This window comes from Aquarana catesbeiana, linkage group LG09 (genome assembly GCF_042186555.1).
Source record: "Aquarana catesbeiana isolate 2022-GZ linkage group LG09, ASM4218655v1, whole genome shotgun sequence".
In the NCBI taxonomy this organism is placed as follows: Eukaryota; Metazoa; Chordata; class Amphibia; order Anura; family Ranidae; genus Aquarana; species Aquarana catesbeiana.
In genome coordinates this window covers 288204693-288223143 of record NC_133332.1, presented here as the reverse complement: position 1 = coordinate 288223143, position 18451 = coordinate 288204693, and the positions used below count along the sequence as shown (strand labels likewise).

Here is an 18451-nt window from a genome sequence, read left to right as displayed (position 1 = left end):
CAGCCCTCTGCTCTGCTGTGAGTCTTTCCCCTCTCCCCCTCACTCCCTGCCTGTCAGCATGAGAGTGGCTTTACTCCCCACCTCCCCCGCCGTTATTCAGCTGCAATATGCAGCAAATATACATGTAGCTCCTCTGGTTTATGCTGCCATTAACTACAGTGTGGGTGTTTTTCTAAAATGAAAAGTCTAAATATATTTTCCCGCACGATCACAGGATCCCCCTGTGCTGGCCAGCTGGCATCTGCCGCTTCTCTCCATAGATCGGGGAAGACGAGCAGGGGGGATCATGTGACCGCACAGCTGCGGTGTGAGAAAAGGTATTTAGCCTTTTCATTTTAGAAAAACATAGTTAACGGTGGCATAATCCGGGGGGGGGGGGGGGGGGGGGATACATGTAAAGCCATATAGTGACTTTCCAACATTTTAAGATTTTTCATCTTAACCACTTGCCGACCGCCTCACAATGATATACGTCGGCAGAATGGCACGGGCAGGCAGAATCACGTACCTGTACGCGATCTGCCTCCCACGGGCGGGGGGTCCAACCGGACCCCCCCGATGCCTGAGGCGGTTGGCTTTGGTCTGAGAGCGATGAGAGGCGAGGGGGAGACCATCCGTTCATGGCCCCCCCCTCGCGATCACTCCCAGCCAATGAGAATCTTCCTTTGCTGCTGTATGCTAAACAGCAGCAAAGGAAATGATGTCATCTCTCCTCGGCTCGGTATTTTCCGTTCCGGCGCCGAGGAGAGAAGACATCACTGTAAGTGTAAAACACACACACACTCAGTAGAACATGCCAGGCACACTTTACACCCCCGATCACCCCCCAATCACCCCCCCCCCCCCGTCACACTGACACCAAGCAGTTTTTTTTTTTTGTTTTTTTTTTCTGATTACTGCATGGTGTCAGTTTGTGACAGTTAGAGTGGTAGGGCAGTTAGGGTTAGCCCCCTTTAGGTCTAGGATACCCCCCTAACAAAGTTTTAACCCCTTGATCACCCCCCGTCGCCAGTGTCACTAAGTGGTATAGTATCTGACTGGATCAATATCTGATCCGATCAGATCTATACTAGCGTCCCCAGCAGTTTAGGGTTCCCAAAAACGCAGTGTTAGCAGGATCAGCCCAGATACCTGCTAGCCCGGCCCAGCCCAGCCCACTCAAGTGCAGTATCGATCGATCACTGTCACTTACAAAACACTAAACGTATAACTGCAGCGTTCGCAGAGTCAGGCCTGATCCCTGCGATCGCTAACAGTTTTTTTGGTAGCATTTTGGTGAACTGCCAAGCACCAGCCCCAGGCAGCGTCAGGTTAGTGCCAGTACCGCTAACACCCACGCACGCACCGTACACCTCCCTTAGTGGTATAGTATCTGAACGGATCAATATCTGATCCAATCAGATTTATACTACCGTCCCCAGCAGTTTAGGGTTCCCAAAAACGCAGTGTTAGCGGGATCAGCCCAGATACCTCCTAGCACCTGCGTTTTGCCCCTCTGCCCGGCCCAGCCCAGCCCACCCAAGTGCAGTATCGATCGATCACTGTCACTTACAAAACACTAAACGCATAACTGCAGCATTCGCAGAGTCAGGCCTCATCCCTGCGATCGCTAACAGTTTTTTTGGTAGCATTTTGGTGAACTGGCAAGCACCAGCGGCCTAGTACACCCCGGTCGTAGTCAAACCAGCACTGCAGTAACACTTGGTGACGTGGCGAGTCCCATAAGTGCAGTTCAAGCTGGTGAGGTGGCAAGCACAAGTAGTGTCCCGCTGCCACCAAAAAGACACCCGCTATTATTGTCCCTCCTGTCCTGACAATCCTGGTCTTTGCATTGGTGAATGTTTTGAACGCTACCATACACTAGTTGAGTATTAGCGCAGGGTACAGCATTGCACAGACTAGGCACACTTTCACAGGGTCTCCCAAGATGTCATCGCATTTTGAGAGACCCGAACCTGGAACCGGTTACAGTTATAAAAGTTAGTTACAAAAAAGTATAAAAAAAAAAAATATATATATATAAAATAAGAAATAATAGTTGTCGTTTCATTGTTCTCTCTCTCTATTCTCTCTCTATTGTTCTGCTCTTTTTTACTGTATTCTATTCTGCAATGTTTTATTGTTATTATGTTTTATCACGTTTGCTTTTCAGATATGCAATTTTTTATACTTTACCGTTTACTGTGTTTTATTGCTAACCATTTTTTTGTCTTCAGGTACGCCATTCATGACTTTGAGTGGTTATACCAGAATGATGCCTGCAGGTTTAGGTATCATCTTGGTATAATTCTTTTCAGCCAGCGGTCAGCTTTCATGTAAAAGCAATCCTAGCAGCTAATTAGCCTCTAGACTCTTTTACAAGCAGTGGGAGGGAATGCCCCCCCCCACCGTCTTCCGTGTTTTTCTCTGGCTCTCCTGTCTCAACAGGGAACCTGAGAATGCAGCCGGTGATTCAGCCAGCTGTCCATAGAGCTGATCAGAGACCAGAGTGGCTCCAAACATCTCTATGGCCTAAGAAACCGGAAGCTACGAGCATTTCACGACTTAGATTTCGCCGGATGTAAACAGCGCCATTGGGAAATTGGGAAAGCATTTTATCACACCGATCTTGGTGTGGTCAGATGCTTTGAGGGCAGAGGAGAGATCTAGGGTCTAATAGACCCCAATTTTTTCAAAAAAGAGTACCTGTCACTACCTATTGCTATCATAGGGGATATTTACATTCCCTGAGATAACAATAAAAATTATTATTAAAAAAAAAAAAAAAAAAAAATGAAAGGAACAGTTTAAAAATAAGATAAAAAAGAAAAAAAAAATAAAGAAAAAAAAAAAAAAAAAAAAAAAAAAAAAGCACCCCTGTCCCCACCTGCTCTCGCGCTAAGGCGAACGCAAGCGTCGGTCTGGCGTCAAATGTAAACAGCAATTGCACCATGCATGTGAGGTATCACCACGAAGGTCAGATCGAGGGCAGTAATTTTAGTAGTAGACCTCCTCTGTAAATATAAAGTGGTAACCTGTAAAGGCTTTTAAAGGCTTTTAAAAATGTATTTATTTTGTTGCCACTGCACGTTTGTGCGCAATTTTAAAGCATGTCATGTTTGGTATCCATGTACTCGGCCTAAGCTCATCTTTTTTATTTCATCAAACATTTGGGCAATATAGTGTGTTTTAGTGCATTAAAATTTAAAAAAGTGTGTTTTTTCCCCAAAAAGAAAAATCGCTGCGCAAATACTATGTGAAAAAAAAATGAAACACCCATCATTTTAATCTGTAGGGCATTTGCTTTAAAAAAATATATAATGTTTGGGGGTTCAAAGTAATTTTCTTGCAGAAAAAAAATAATTTTTTCATGTAAACAAAAATTGTCAGAAAGGGCTTTGTCTTCAAGTGGTTAGAAGAGTGGGTGATGTGTGACATAAACCTCTAAATGTTGTGCATAAAATGCCAGGACAGTTCAAAACCCCCCAAAATGACCCCATTCTGGAAAGTAGACACCCCAAGCTATTTGCTGAGAGGCATGTCGAGTCCATGGAATATTTTATATATATATATAAAAACCCAAACTATAGTCAAAGCTGCACTCAGATCTAAAGAAACAAAAAATAAATGGTAAAGAAAAAAAGCTGCCAGCACCTAAAAAGTCCAGTATCTGACTCCTAAAGTATGGTAAACAGCAAAGTATATATGTGACATATAAAAAAATGTTCCCACCAAGTGACGTAATATCAATCAGTAGATAGATGAACAAAATCAGTCAATCAAAAACAAACTTTGTTCACAAATGCGTGTGAAAAAAGTATATAAAACAATATAAATAAATAGTCCAAAGCATAATATTGAGTCCACAAAAAGATAGGGAAAAAAACACCCATCCAGGAGAGATGTGATAAGGAGAATTAGTAGATGATCCACCAAGGAGTGTGTGAATAGAGTCTGCTTACCGGACGGCGATGACCGCTATTACGGCAGTCTCGCCCAGCACAGGGATTATGGTCTCCCAAAACCACAGGTACAAAGCGGGACCAGTAGCTTTAACACTCGATCACAACCGGAAATAGAAAGCAAAACACATCCATAGCGCAATAACGTATGATAAAAGGATTTAATAGAATAAAGGAATTGCACTTACAATTTAGCAGAAAAAATGTAGCATGAGAGATATTAGACACAGCGGCGGTGTCTCCATGTACCGCTATTCACTTCCTGTACTGCAAAGCTCGTCCGAGAACATGATGACGTCACCGTCGTAGGCTCCTCCCCGGCCAATCCCCAGACGACGTCCTATCATGACGAAACGCGTAGGGAGGAGCCTACGACGGTGACGTCATCACGTTCTCGGACGGGCCTTGCAGTACAGGAAGTGAATAGCGGTACATGGAGACACCGCCGCTGTGTCTAATATCTCTCATGCTACATTTTTTCTGCTAAATTGTAAGTGCAATTCCTTTATTCTATTCAATCCTTTTATCATACGTTATTGCGCTATGGATGTGTTTTGCTTTCTATTTCCGGTTGTGATCGAGTGTTAAAGCTACTGGTCCCGCTTTCTACCTGTGGTTTTGGGAGACCATAATCCCTATGCTGGGCGAGACTGCCGTAATAGCGGTCATCGCCGTCCGGTAAGCAGACTCTATTCACACACTCCTTGGTGGATCATCTACTAATTCTCCTTATCACATCTCTCCTGGATGGGTGTTTTTTTCCCTATCTTTTTGTGGACTCAATATTATGCTTTGGACTATTTATTTATATTGTTTTATATACTTTTTTCACACGCATTTGTGAACAAAGTTTGTTTTTGATTGACTGATTTTGTTCATCTATCTACTGATTGATATTACGTCACTTGGTGGGACCATTTTTTTATATGTCACATATATACTTATAGCGCTGCACTTTGCTGTTTACCAATATTTTATATATATTGTGACATAAGTTGCGAGAAAAAGACAATTTTTTTTTTTTTTTTTTGCACAAAGTTGTCACTAAATTATATATTGCTCAAACATGCCATGGGAATATGTGAAATTACAGCCCAAAATACATTCTGTTGCTTCTCCTGAGTACGGGGATACCACATGTGTGAGACTTTTTGGGAGCCTAGCCGCGTACGGGACCCCGAAAATCAAGCACCGCCTTCAGACTTTCTAAGGGCGTAAATTTTTGATTTCATTCTTCACTGCCTATCACAGTTTTGGAGGCCATGGAATACCCAGATGGCACAAACCCCCCCAAATGAACCTATTTTGGAAAGTAGACAACCCAAGCTATTTGCTGAGAGGTACAGTGAGTATTTTGCAGACCTCACTTTTTGTCACAAAGTTTTGAAAATTGAAAAAAAAAAAAAAAAAAGTTTTTTCTTGTCTTTCTTCATTTTCAAAAACAAACGAGAGCTGCAAAATACTCACCATGCCTCTCAGCAAGTAGCTTGGGGTGTCTACTTTCCAAAATGGGGTCATTTGGGGGGGGTTTGTACTGCCCTGCCATTTTAGCACCTCAAGAAATGACATAGGCAGCCATAAACTAAAAGCTGTGTAAATTCCAGAAAATGTACCCTAGCTTGTAGACGCTATAACTTTTGCACAAACCAATAAATATACGCTTATTGACATTTTTTTTACCAAAGACATGTGGCCGAATACATTTTGGCCTAAATGTATGACTAAAATTGAGTTTATTGGATTTTTTTATAACAAAAAGTAGAAAATATCATTTTTTTTCAAATTTTTCGGTCTTCTTCCGTTTATAGCGCAAAAAATAAAAACGGCAGAGGTGGCAAACCTTCTTTGCTGCAGCAGACCCCCTCCTCCCCTTTACCTTACCCGAGCCCATCTGATCAAGAGATGTGCACGAGCGCAGCGGCTCCCGCCGCTTTCTCTTTCCTCATTGGACAGATTGATAGCAGTGGGAGCTAGCAGCTCCCACTGCTGTCAATCAAATCTGGTAACAGAGGAACAGGGGTACCGGGTCGAGTCCTGCTGTCTTTGCCAATGGACGCAGCAACGAGACTCGAAAGCAAGCACATATGGGTGCCCCTTTCCCTGGGGGCCCTTGATGAAGAGGAGGGGCCTAGAGTGCCGGCAAGGGGCCCCAGAAGAAAGGATTGGGGCTGCTCTGTACAAAACCACTGCACAGAGCAGGTAAGTATAGGCATGTTTGTTATTTAAAAAAAAAAAAAACACAAAGCTTTACAACCACTCTGTGTGAATGAGGTAGCAAATCTTTATAGAAAAATACAGAGGTTTACATTCCTCTTAAAATTGCTAGCCTGGATTCTACATTCATTACGTGCTGACCTGGAGCAAGCATGAAGCAAGAAGAAATTCCTTATCTGAAGACTTGTTCTGATTCAGGGATTCAGAGATTACTCAAATCATTGGTTCAGTATGCAATATGCAGATTAGCTTTGACTTGACTTTTTTAAGCTTTGTGCTTGCTCTGGATCACTTCTAAACATGGAAGTTAGAGACAGCCAAGCTAGCTAGCAATTTCAGATAGGGAGGGAAATAATGACAGCCATCATATGTGCCCTAGTAAATTTCCTGTAATTGTAAATGAAGAATAAAAATGTAATATATTACAGCTTACCAGTCCTTAGATGCGTTTTGTGTTTTTAGTGTGTTTTCTTACATTAAGACTTTTTTCTATTCATTTTTTTTTTTTTTTTTTACATGGTAACCCTGCCAGTAACACAATTTCTATTCTAGGGTGGCAGTGCTCACTTACTGTATATGGTGAAGCAGCACTGTCACCCTAGGAAAGGAAGTGAGTTAAGATTACAGAATATCTCCCCATATCTATAATGGGTGAGAGCCAAAGCCAGCTGCTCCTGCCCCCTCCCCAGCCCAGCACTGACAGTCACTGCTCTCTGCTCCTGGAAGAACGAGAACTGTGCGATCATGCAATCACTCTGTTCTTGGGCTTAGAGCATGGGGGAGAGTATGCATATTTACATTTTTTTACAGGTCCATACTTTTTTAATTTACAAATTAAGGTCCTTTGGCATTGACGACATGGTATGTACGTGAATAGAAAACTGGTTGCAGGAGTGCATCCAGAGGATGGTGATTTTTAGCATATTGGTCTAGAGTTGTGGGCAGGGTACCCCAGAGCTCATTGGGACCATTTCTGTTTACTTTTTTCATAAATGACACACAGGCTTGAATAAATAGTTTAATCCAAATGTTTGCTGATGATAAAAAGCTAAGCAGGGCAACGACTTCACAACAGGCTGTAACAACTTTACAAGAAGACTTGGTTAAAGTAGAGGGATTTGCAGCTAAATTGGGGATGAGGTTTAATATTGAAAAATGTAAAGTAATGCACTTAGGAGTTCAAAATATGCATGCAAGTAACTCGCTATGGAGAACCTCTGGGGGAACCAAGGATGCAAACAGATTTAAGGGCCCTACTGTAGTTGATCACAGATTTAGCAACAGCATGCAATGCCAAGATATAGCAAGCAAGGATAGCAGAGGATAGCAGAGCATTAGCATGCATTGAAAAGGGATTTACTCAAGAGATAAAACTTTACAAAACTCTGGTTAAGCCAGATCTTGATTGTGCTGCCCAGTTTTGGCGACCGATCCTTGGGAAACATATCCTTTATTGGAAAGGGTCCAGAGAAGAGCAACAAAGCTAAAAAGGAGGCTGAGGGAAGGACTACAAATATTAACCTTATTCTCCCTGGAGAAGAGGTGCCTAAGAGGGGAAATGATCACAATATTCAAATATTTGAATACTGACATTGGGAGGAGGCTATTTAATCTAAGCTCTCTAAAGAAAACACGTGGCCACACAATAAACTTGGACGAGACGCGGTTCAACCTTAGACTGCATAAGGGTTTTTTTTCTTCTTATTGTTAGAACGGTAAGGACAAGGAACTCCCTTCCAGAGTTGGTGGTGTCATTGGGAAGGCTAGATCAATTGAAAAAACATTTAGATGTGTTTCTTAGGGTGGCTTCACACTACTCTGGTGTGGTCCCTCTGAGCTCTGGGCAAAGAGCAGCTAACCCACAGGTTTTGTGCAGGTTAGCTGTGTATTCCCATAGACTTCTAATGATGAGGAACTCCTGAAAAGTTGTGCAGTTCAGGTGAGGTTTCAGAAAGCAAACCAAAGATGCAGCATGCAGGAATGGTGGAGTTTCTGAAACCGTGGTGCTGGGGCTGCTGATTTAGTAACAGGTTACACTCTGAATACAGGTGTAACATGTTATGAAAGGTGAACTTATCCTTTAAAAAGCAAAAATAAGATACAAAACAAATATAACCATTTGTCAATACCAGCAAAAGAACTTGTGCATTTAGAGCCAAGCATACGTAAGTAATTAATGCCCTGTTTGTCTAATGATCAGGCCTTTAGTTGTGCTCATTCATCTAAAATCATTTCTGTTTAAAATAGAAATGTCATTTTAGCAGATTTTCCTTGAAGTCAGCTTAAGTCAGAAACACTAACTGCTAAGTGAGGTCACACCAGCGCAGGAACAGATCAAACTGATATGTAGTGCAAGGCTTATTTTCAGCCCCACGTAAATATCACTGAAGGTTATTTTAATTAAGCAAGAATGTTCACAGAACCTTTGAGGAAATTAATGTGACCACTGAGATTCACACCATTAGTATAATGCAGGATACTTTGTCAGATAATTCGCTGTCCAGCCATAATTAACTTTAGTCCTTAAGGCAATTTGGATCCATTTCCAGTCAAAGTGGTCCGGGGTATCACTTAAACTTACAGCCAAAAGCACTACTTATTTTCCATACAGAAGAAAGGGACAGTATAAAGAAAGGTTATAGTCACTTATCTAGATACTGAAAGATACGTCAAAACAAAATAATTTCTAAATTCTTTTACTCCCCATTGGATAATAAGACAACAATAAAATTATTGTTGTTATTTTTGCGCTGCCTCAGGACATAAGAATAACCATGTTTTAAAAGTTTGCAGGCAGAAAGGTTTTTTTTTTTTCTTTCTTTTTTTTCAAGGTGTTTGATAAATCTTGTTTTCATTTACACATTTTAAATTGTTATTTTAGCATTTTTCAATATTTGTATACATTGTTTATTCCACATCATTACCTATTTTTGAAACAAAATACTCTAATTCTCCTTCCTAAACCCCTTATTAGATACATCAACTAAATTATGTGCTCATCCCCTGTATAAATATCCTAGAAGATGTTAAAATCTCATACAAAATACAGCCCCAAATCAATACATAAAAGCATAAATAAATAGGTAAACCCCCCTAGTCAATAATCAAAAATATTAAATGAAAAGTAAAATATAAATTTCATAAAATGCACAAACCAATTGTGCAGATAAAGTACAATTTAATAACACATATTAATACATCAAATGCATAAGTCCATAAGCCACATCAGTGTTCTTTTGATTTACTCCACACATGTGTCAAGCGTGCAAATTTTCACTCTCAGTGATGTAAAATGCTAGTGCTTCCAACCTCCAAGGTACATCTCAGTGGCTCAGAATCATTTACCAGATATAACTGACCTCTTATTAAAAAAAAAAAATGGAATGTGAATGGTGTGCACAGCTTCTCCATATTTTGTCCGCTCCAGTTTTAGAAACCCCCCCCCCCCCCCAAACCCCAATATATAATATAAGATTGCATTGGGTGTGGTTTTCAAGTAAGAAAGAAGTCATGAGCTACTAAAAATAAAAATAAATAAAATATAAAGTGTATTAACACTTCAAAGTCTTGCCATGCCCCATCTAATAACACTCCAAAGTCTGCCATGCCCCTAAAGGTTGATCCTTTCCAGTCTAATCTAGGGCTTCCCAAAGGTTTACACTTTATTCTATTCATGTGAAGTTTCTAGCTTTTAGCCAGCTTAAAAATGCATTCTGAAGTGCAAAACTTGATCAATAAGACCAACCCATTAACTACTTCAGCCCCATAAGGATTTCCCCCCTTAATGACCAGGCCATTTTTTTTGCGACGCTTTAACTGACAATTGCACAGGTCCTGCGACGTGGTGCCCAAACAAAATTGACGTCCTTTTTTTCCCACAAATAGAGTTTATTTTTTGATGGTACTTGCTCACCTCTGCAGTTTTTATTTTTTGTGCTATAAACAAAAAAACAAAAGACAATTTTGAAAAAAAAAACAACTATATTTTTTAGTTTTCGCTATAATAAATATCCCAATTTAAAAAACAAAAAACAAATTTCTTTATCAGTTTAGGCCGATATATATTCTACATATTTTTAGTAAAAGTAATCGCAATAAGCGTATATTGATTGGTTTGCGCAAAAGTTATAGTGTCTACAAACTATGGGAAAGATTTATGGCACTTATATGGCATTTTTATTATTTTTTTTTTTACTAGTAATGGCGGCGATCAGCGATTTTTATCTGGACTGTGACAGTGTGGCGGACAGATCCGACACTTTTGACACTTTTTTTGGGAGAATAGCAATCAGAGCTATAAAAATGGACTGATTACTGTGTAAATGTCACTGATAGGGAAGGGGTTAACACTAGGGGGCAATCAAGGGGTTAAATGTGTTCCCTCAGTGTGTTTCTTACTGTATGGGATGTGACTGACTAGAGGAGAAGCCAGATCGTTGTTCCTAGCTAGTAGGAACAGACAATCTGTCTCTCCTTACATATAGTTACATAGTAGGTGAGGTCGAAAAAAGACACAAGTCCATCAAATCCAACCTATGTGTGTAATTATGTCAGTAATACATTGTATATCACTGTATGTTGTGGTCATTCAGGTGCTTATCTAATAGTTTCTTGAAACTATCGATGCCCCCTGCTGAGACCACCGCATGTGGAAGGAACCCTCTACGTAGTTTAAGGTTAAACCTCTTTTCTTCTAATTTTAATGAGTGGCCACGAGCCTTGTTAAACTCCATTCCGCAAAAAAGTTTTATCCCTATTGCGGAGTCACCGTTACGGTATTTGTAAATTGAAAACATATCCCCTCTCAAGCGTCTCTTCTCCAGAGAGAATAAGTTCAGTGCCCCCAACCTTTCCTCATAACTAATATCCTCCAGACCTTTTATTAGCTTTGTTGCCCTTCTTTGTACTCGCTCCATTTCCAGTACATCCTTCCTGAGGACTGGTGCCCAGAACTGCACACCATACTCTAGGTGTGGCCAGACAAGAGTCTTGTAGAGCGGGAAAATTATCGTTTTGTCTCTGGAATTAATCCCCTTTTTAATGCATGCCAATATTCTGTTTGCTTTGTTGGCAGCAGCTTGGCAATGCATGCCATTGCTGAGCCTATCATCTACTAGGACCCCTTGGTCCTTTTCCATCCTAGATTCCCCCAGAGGTTCTCCCCCCCAGTGTATAGATTGCATTTGCCATGTATAGAACCTCATTTGCCATGTAGTTGCCCAGTCCACATCCTGCGGAGAAGTTATTGCCCTGCTTAGCTTAGTATCGTCCCCAAATACAGAGATTGAACTGTTTACCCCATCCTCCAGGTCGTTTATGAACAAATTAAACAGGACTGGTCCCAACACAGAATGCTGGGGGACCCCACTACCCACCCCTGACCATTTTGAGTATTCTCCATTTATCACCACCCTCTGAACTCGCCCTTGTAGCCAGTTTTCAATCCATGTACTCACCCTATGGTCCACGCCAACGGACCTTATTTTGTACAGTAAACGTTTATGGGGAACTGTGTCAAATGCTTTTCAAAATCCAGATACACCACATCTACGGGCCTTCATTTATCTAGATGGCAACTCACCTCCTCATAGAAGGTTAATGGTTTGGCAAGAACGATTCTTCATGAATCCATGCTGATTACTGCTAATGATACCATTCTCATTACTAAAATCTTGTATATAGTCCCTTATCATCCTCTCCAAGAGTTTACATACTATTGATGTTAGGCTAACTGGTCTGTAATTCCCAGGGATGCATTTTGGGATTTTGGGCCCTTTTTAAATATTGGTGCTACATTGGCTTTTCTCCAATCAGCTGGTACCATTCCAGTCAGTAGACTGTCAGTAAAAATTAGGAACAATGGTCTGGTAATTACTTGACTGAGTTCCCTAAGTACTCTCGGGTGCAAGCCATCTGGTCCCGGTGATTTATTAATGTTAAGTTTGCCAGGTCTAATTTTAATTCTGTCCTCTGTTAACCATGGAGGTGCATCCTGTGATGTGTCATGAGGATAAGCACTGCAGTTTTGGTTACTGAAGCCCCATGATTCCCTTGTGAAGACTGGGGAGAAGAATAAATTCAATACCTTTGCCACCTCCCCATCCTTTGTAACCAGATGTGCTTCCTCATTCTTTATGGGGCCAATATGGGTCTGTCCTCCCTTTTTTACTGTTTACATACTTAAAGAATTTCTTGGGATTTTTTTTTGCTCTCCTCCGCTATGTGTCTTTCATGTTCTATCTTAGCCATCCTTATTGCACCCTTACATTTCTTGTTGCATTCTTTATAAAGTCTGAATGCTGATGATGATCCCTCAACCTTGTATTTTTTGAAGGCCTTCTCCTTTGCTTTTATATGCATTTTTACATTGGAGTTAAACCATCCAGGACTTTTGTTTGCTCTTTTAAATGTATTACCCAATGGGATATATTGGCTAATGCCCTTATTTAATATGCTCTTAAAGCAAACCCATCTCTCCTCCATGTTCTTTGTTCCTAAGATTTTATCCCAATTTATGCCTTCTAGCAAGGTTGGTAGTTTAGAGAAGTTGGCTCTTTTGAAATCCAGTGTCTTTGTATTCCCCTTATGTTTCCTATTTGTGTGATTTATACTGAAGCCAATTGACCTGTGATTGCTGTTACCTAAATTGCCCCGTATTTCCACATCCATGATCAGGTCTGTATTGTTGGTAATCAGTAGATCCAGTAACACTTTATTTCTAGTTGGTGCGTCTACCATCTGACCCATTAAATTGTCCTGCAAGACATTTAGGAACTGGCGAGCCTTAGATGAATGTGTGGTTCCCTCCGCCCAGTCTACGCCTGGATAATTAAAATCTCCCATTATGATAACACTTCTCATCCTTGCTGCTAATCCAATTTGTGAAAGGAGATCTGTCTCCCCTTCCTCCCTCAGGTTAGGGGGTCTATAGCATACTCCCAGTATTATTTTCCCCTTAGCTTCATCCCTTTGGAGCTCTACCCATAAGGATTCCACCTCCTCCCTAGCTCCCTTAGTGATGTCATCGCTCACATTCACTTGTACATTATTCTTGATATATAGGCATACCCCACCCCCTTTTTTTTACCCTCTCTACCCTTGCGATAAAGAGTATGCCCTTGAATGCGTGCCAGCCAATCATGAGAGCTCTTGAACCAGGTCTCAAACTCTCACAAAATCCAAACCCTCCTCGTACAGCAGTATGTCTAGTTCACCCATCTTGTCTGCCAGGCTCCTGGCATTGGTGAACATGCCACGTAGTTTAGACAGGTCGCACATTATCCTCTTATTGGGTGTTTTCCGAGATTGAAACTAGGACTTGCTACTATACTTACCATGGGTTTACGTGCTTTGGTCAACCTATCACCGATGCCCTCTGCAATATGTTCCGTGCTGACTATCTCTACCTCTGGACCCTCCCCCCCGTCGCCTAGTTTAAAAACCCCTCTAAGTTTTTGGCCATCTTCATTCCCAGCTCATTTAGGTGCAGTCCATCCCTTCTATAGTCTTGTTATCCACTGAGAAGTCGGCCCAGTCCTCCAGGAACCCAAACCCTTCCTTACTACACCAGCTCTTCAGCCACTTGTTTACTTCCCTAATCTCCCTCTGCCTTTCTGGTGTGGCTTGATGTACCAGTAGTATTCCTGAGAATACTACCTTGGAGGTCCTTTTCCTCAATTTAGCTCCCAAGTCCATAAAATTGTTCTTTAGGACACTCCATCTGCCTTTGTCATTGGTGCCAACGTGCACTATGACCGCCGAGTCTTCCCCAGCCCCTCCCAGTAATCTGTCCACAAGATCTGTGATGTGTCGAACCCGAGCGCCCGGTAGACAACATACAATTCGGAGCTTCAGGTCTTTGTTACAGATTGCCCTCTCTGTCCTTCTAAGAACTGAGTCCCCTACCACCAGAATCTGTCTTTCCTTTCCCTTCGCTTCCCCCCCACTCTCACTGGAGAAGTTCTTCCCCTAGCAGCTAGGAGAGTCCCTCAGCTCCAGCAGTGCTGGTCCCTGACTGGTTTCACCAATGTCGCTCAATGGAGTGTACTTATTGGGATGCTCGGTCTCCCTGGCACTTCCCCCTCTACCCTCTACCCCGTTTTGTTTCTCATGTCCGTGACTGAGCGTGGCTGGCAGTCATCGCGACCGCCGGTCACGAGCATCGGCTCCCCCGCTGGCTCTAGCTGTTTAAAGGGTTGACATACAGCTACGGTGATTTGCGGGAAAGAGCCGACCTACCGCCGTAGAATGACGTTGGCTGGTCGGCTAGTGGTTAAAGTGTTTGTTATCCCAAAGAAATAAAAATAAAGATCATGATCCTTTAAAGAATTATATACAGCACAGTGCTTGTGCAGTGTAATTCGGGCCCGCATATCACCTGAAATACCTGGCTGATCCTGTCAGTTTCTGCCCTCCCTTTTGTACACTGACCATGATATATCAGGGGTATATGAAGTGACGTGTTTCAGCCTATCTGGGTCTTAGGCATAAGGACAATATATATTAATGAAAAAAAAAAGCTTTTGTATATGTATTGCTGTTATAACTAAGATATATATGCACCGAAACACTTCAATGGATACTTGTAATATGTGAGCAATGTAATACAAGCAAATCCTTTCTATAATTAGGTATTCCATATGTGGGAAGCTGAAGATGATGCCTAAGTTATTCTGAAATGAGCAATGGTTAAGGAGGATTCTTCATCCATGGACCATGTTATTTCCTTTTGAGTGCAGTATAAAGAGAAACAGTTCTGCAGCCAGTTACCAGACGACTGTTCCTACAATCCCTGCTAGACTTTTACTACACACAATTTACAAACAAATAATGCTAAAAAGACTAGTTATTCTGCAACAAGTTAGCAAGTTGAATTGAGTCATCATAAACAAGTCAAATGCTGTGCCTGGTTGTGCATAACTAAATTCCTTATATTTTTCAATAATTTAAATCACCACATTCAAAACTTGAAAGGCTGAGCAAAAAAAGAACAGTATCAATAGTAGCACCATTGACATTTCCATCCTTTGAAACACATCAGCCTAACCCCTTTGCTTCTGGCTTCTCAAAGCCTCTGCTCCACCTGTGCATTATTACGCACTTAACCTAGCCTGACCCATCTCTTTCATTGCTGAGATGTGTAATTACTCCGTATTCACAAAGCTGAACTCTTCAGGTGCATGTACAGATCTCCTAATGATCTAATTACCATTTACACAAAGGGTGAATGCTCACTCATTGAAACTGAGCAAATATCAAAATATCAACTGGACACCATCTCACACATGCAGATTTCAAAACTCAAAAACTCAAGTGCATAAGCTAATGTTTTAACTCTTTGTACCTGTAAATGCAGATTTACTTACATAATTTAGTTTGCTTTAAAAAAGGAGTATTGTTTTTTTTTTTAAAGAGAATCATACTTACCTAGGTGGATGCATGAATTGCTGGATCTGTTTCCCGCCGGATCTAACACTGAGAACCGAGCAATTGAACACCACTAAACGCTCGGTTCTCACAGCTCCATGAGCAGAGAGCTGGTGACTGTCAGTCAGCAGCTCCCTGCTCTGACCCTACCCCTCCCCACACTCACAGAGCATTGGGCTATGGAGAGAGCAGGAGCGGCCGGCTCAGGCTCCCAATGGCCCGCTGAGAGGCTGAGCCGAGTGTCGGTCCAGGTATGTGGGCGGATGCACAAATGACTGAACCAAATAAGCTTTGGCTGTACTTCTACTTTAATCAAACTCATACAAAACTTAGGAAGGTAAGTTGTTGGGAGCAAATACTGTTTTTGCTAGTAACAATACAAAAGTAAAAGATTTGCATTTTTCCAACAGTTTGCCATGCACGGCTCAAGTGTTTTTCATACAGCTAAATCACAACCATTTTCTTGCCTACTTGTAAAAAGTGGAGAAAATGAAAGTTTGTCTTAAATATAGCATTTGGTAATATGACTGTTCTCATTCAAAAGCTGGAGCCTGATTGCCTGTGTCAGGGCCTGGATTTAAATCCAGAACCTCTGCTGTGTCAGGTGATGTCTCTGCTTGCCGAGCTACCTGGAATGCTGGACAGTTCATGGGACAAATCCTTGAATGATCCTGTCTTGGAACTCTTCGCTCCTCCCAGTAACTTTCTGATTTAAGCCATGTCACTGCACTTCCTGTTTGCCAGATTATTGTGCTCTCTCCTGCCAGTATCTCGCTCCCGTCTTCCCTGCTGACGTCCATATTTTGCTACCACTCATTATCGACCCTTGGCTTGTTCCTCGACTACGCTTCTGCCTGATCCCAATCTGCAACTACTCATTACTGACCACCACCCATCCAACCACCCATCCCTCCAAGCAGCAAACAATTACTTGTAGAAACCTTCGCCACTTTAACCCTTCTCTTATCTATTCTGCTACTGACCACCTATATGACATAATCTCTCCCCTGTCCTGTCCTGACCACCTCTGTCTACAACAGTTCACTCTCATCATCACTAGATGCACTTGCTCCTATAACCACACACAGAATCAGGCCCTGACCGTTACAACCCTGGCAAACTGACAACACTAGAAATCTCAAGAGACATTGCCGCGCTCTTGAACGACTGTGGCGTAAAACCAAATGCCTGCAAGACTTCACCCTATATAAATCTGCCCTTCTAAAATACAATTCATGCCTCCAAGTTGCCAAACAAGCCTACTTTGTCTCTCTTATTAATTCCTTGTCATCCAGTCCCCGTCGGCTCTTCTCAACCTTTAACTCTCTGCTTCGTCCCCCACCCACTAACTTACTCACTGCCCAAGAGATTGCCAATCACTTCAAAGACAAGATCGATGCAATTCGTGAGGACACCTCCACTGTGCGTACGTCTTCCCTACCCAACATACCTTGCCTAGCAGCACATTCAACACTCTCCTCTTTTGAATTGGCTACTACTGAAAAGGTTACAAAACTTTTCTCGGATGCCCACCTAACCAATTGTCCCTTGGATCCTGTTCCCTCACAACTACTACGGTCACCCTCTTCTTCTATCCTATGCTCCCTTACCCACATCTTCAATCTCTCCCTCTCTAGTGGCATCTTCCCCTCCCCTCTAAAACATGCGCAGATCACTCCTATTCTTAAAAAGCCCTCACTGGACCCTACCAACCTGAACAACTTAAGACCCATTTCATTGCTCCCATTCACCTCTAAACTTCTAGAACGCTTAGTCTACAACCGTCTTAGCTCCTACCTCAGTGAAAATAACCTTCTTATTAAGCTATTAATGGGAAAGAGAAGCTGCGCTATGTAGATGTGCAGGCCAACAATGGCTTGTATTTTCCAAGGTAGTGAATTGCAGTTCAAACAAATCCACAAAGAACACCCAGGTGAGCTAGATCCTTATTAAGTGCCACCACCTAATGAAAAACTCGCTTACCAGATGGCAAGCGGAAGCAAGCGGATGGCTACAGCCCAGCCGAGGCCTTTGCTTGAGCGAGAGGAACGTCCAGACAGGTGCAACCAAATAGATTATCTGTATGCTCCAAACCCTTGATGCCGTGAATCTCCCATGGGCCTCAGTAACTCTCAAGTATGAGTTAAAAACCTCATAGAAAAGATCTTGCATTCAAATCCTCCTCATTCCTTTCTACTTCTCGGCTTATTGGTGGTAAGAATCTTATGCTCCTTAAACTGGCTGTTCACACTGGTGGCTTCACTACAGCTGATTCCAGGGAGGACCCTCCTTCACTCTCTCATTTAGGTTCAGCTCCGCTTTTAATCAGTAAAGTAAAAACATCAGATAAGCATATAAAACATTGGTTTGTTCTCACAGACTCGGCTCATCCCCTCTATTCACGATTCATCCTCTCATTGGGCTTCCTCAGTAGCCACCAGTGTGATCTTAATCCTCTTGTATTTTATTGTATTATAACTGTATTGTCTCCCTTTTATATTGTAAAGCGCTGCGTAAACTGTTGGCGCTATATAAATCCTGCATAATAATAATAATAATAATACTGATCTTTTGGCTTGTTTACTGACTGCGCTTCTGTTTGATCCTTACCTGCTTATCTGTTACTGGACCCCAGCTTGCTCACCTCCTGGTGAGGTGATCCTGAGGACTGCAACCTGGTGCTAACACGCAGCAAAAGCCATCTCCATCATCAGGAGCTCTGGTAAACACTGGTTAGTACTTAGACCCTGCACCTCAGATGAGCCTGCATCATTCACCAGGGTGACTACCTGTGTGCCTATTCTGCTGGTCGGTGGTAGTTCCGCTACTGCTATAGCAACTGGTCTTAGAGCCTAACCCCTGACCGCAAC

The 18451-nt window shown here is 42.0% G+C and overlaps 1 protein-coding gene across 7 annotated transcripts in view; it reads right to left on the bottom strand.

Annotated features, from left to right (window-relative positions):
* DENND1A (DENN domain containing 1A) overlaps positions 1-18451 on the bottom strand; it is a 1561519-nt gene that overhangs the window by 539197 nt on the left and 1003871 nt on the right. The window lies entirely within an intron of this gene.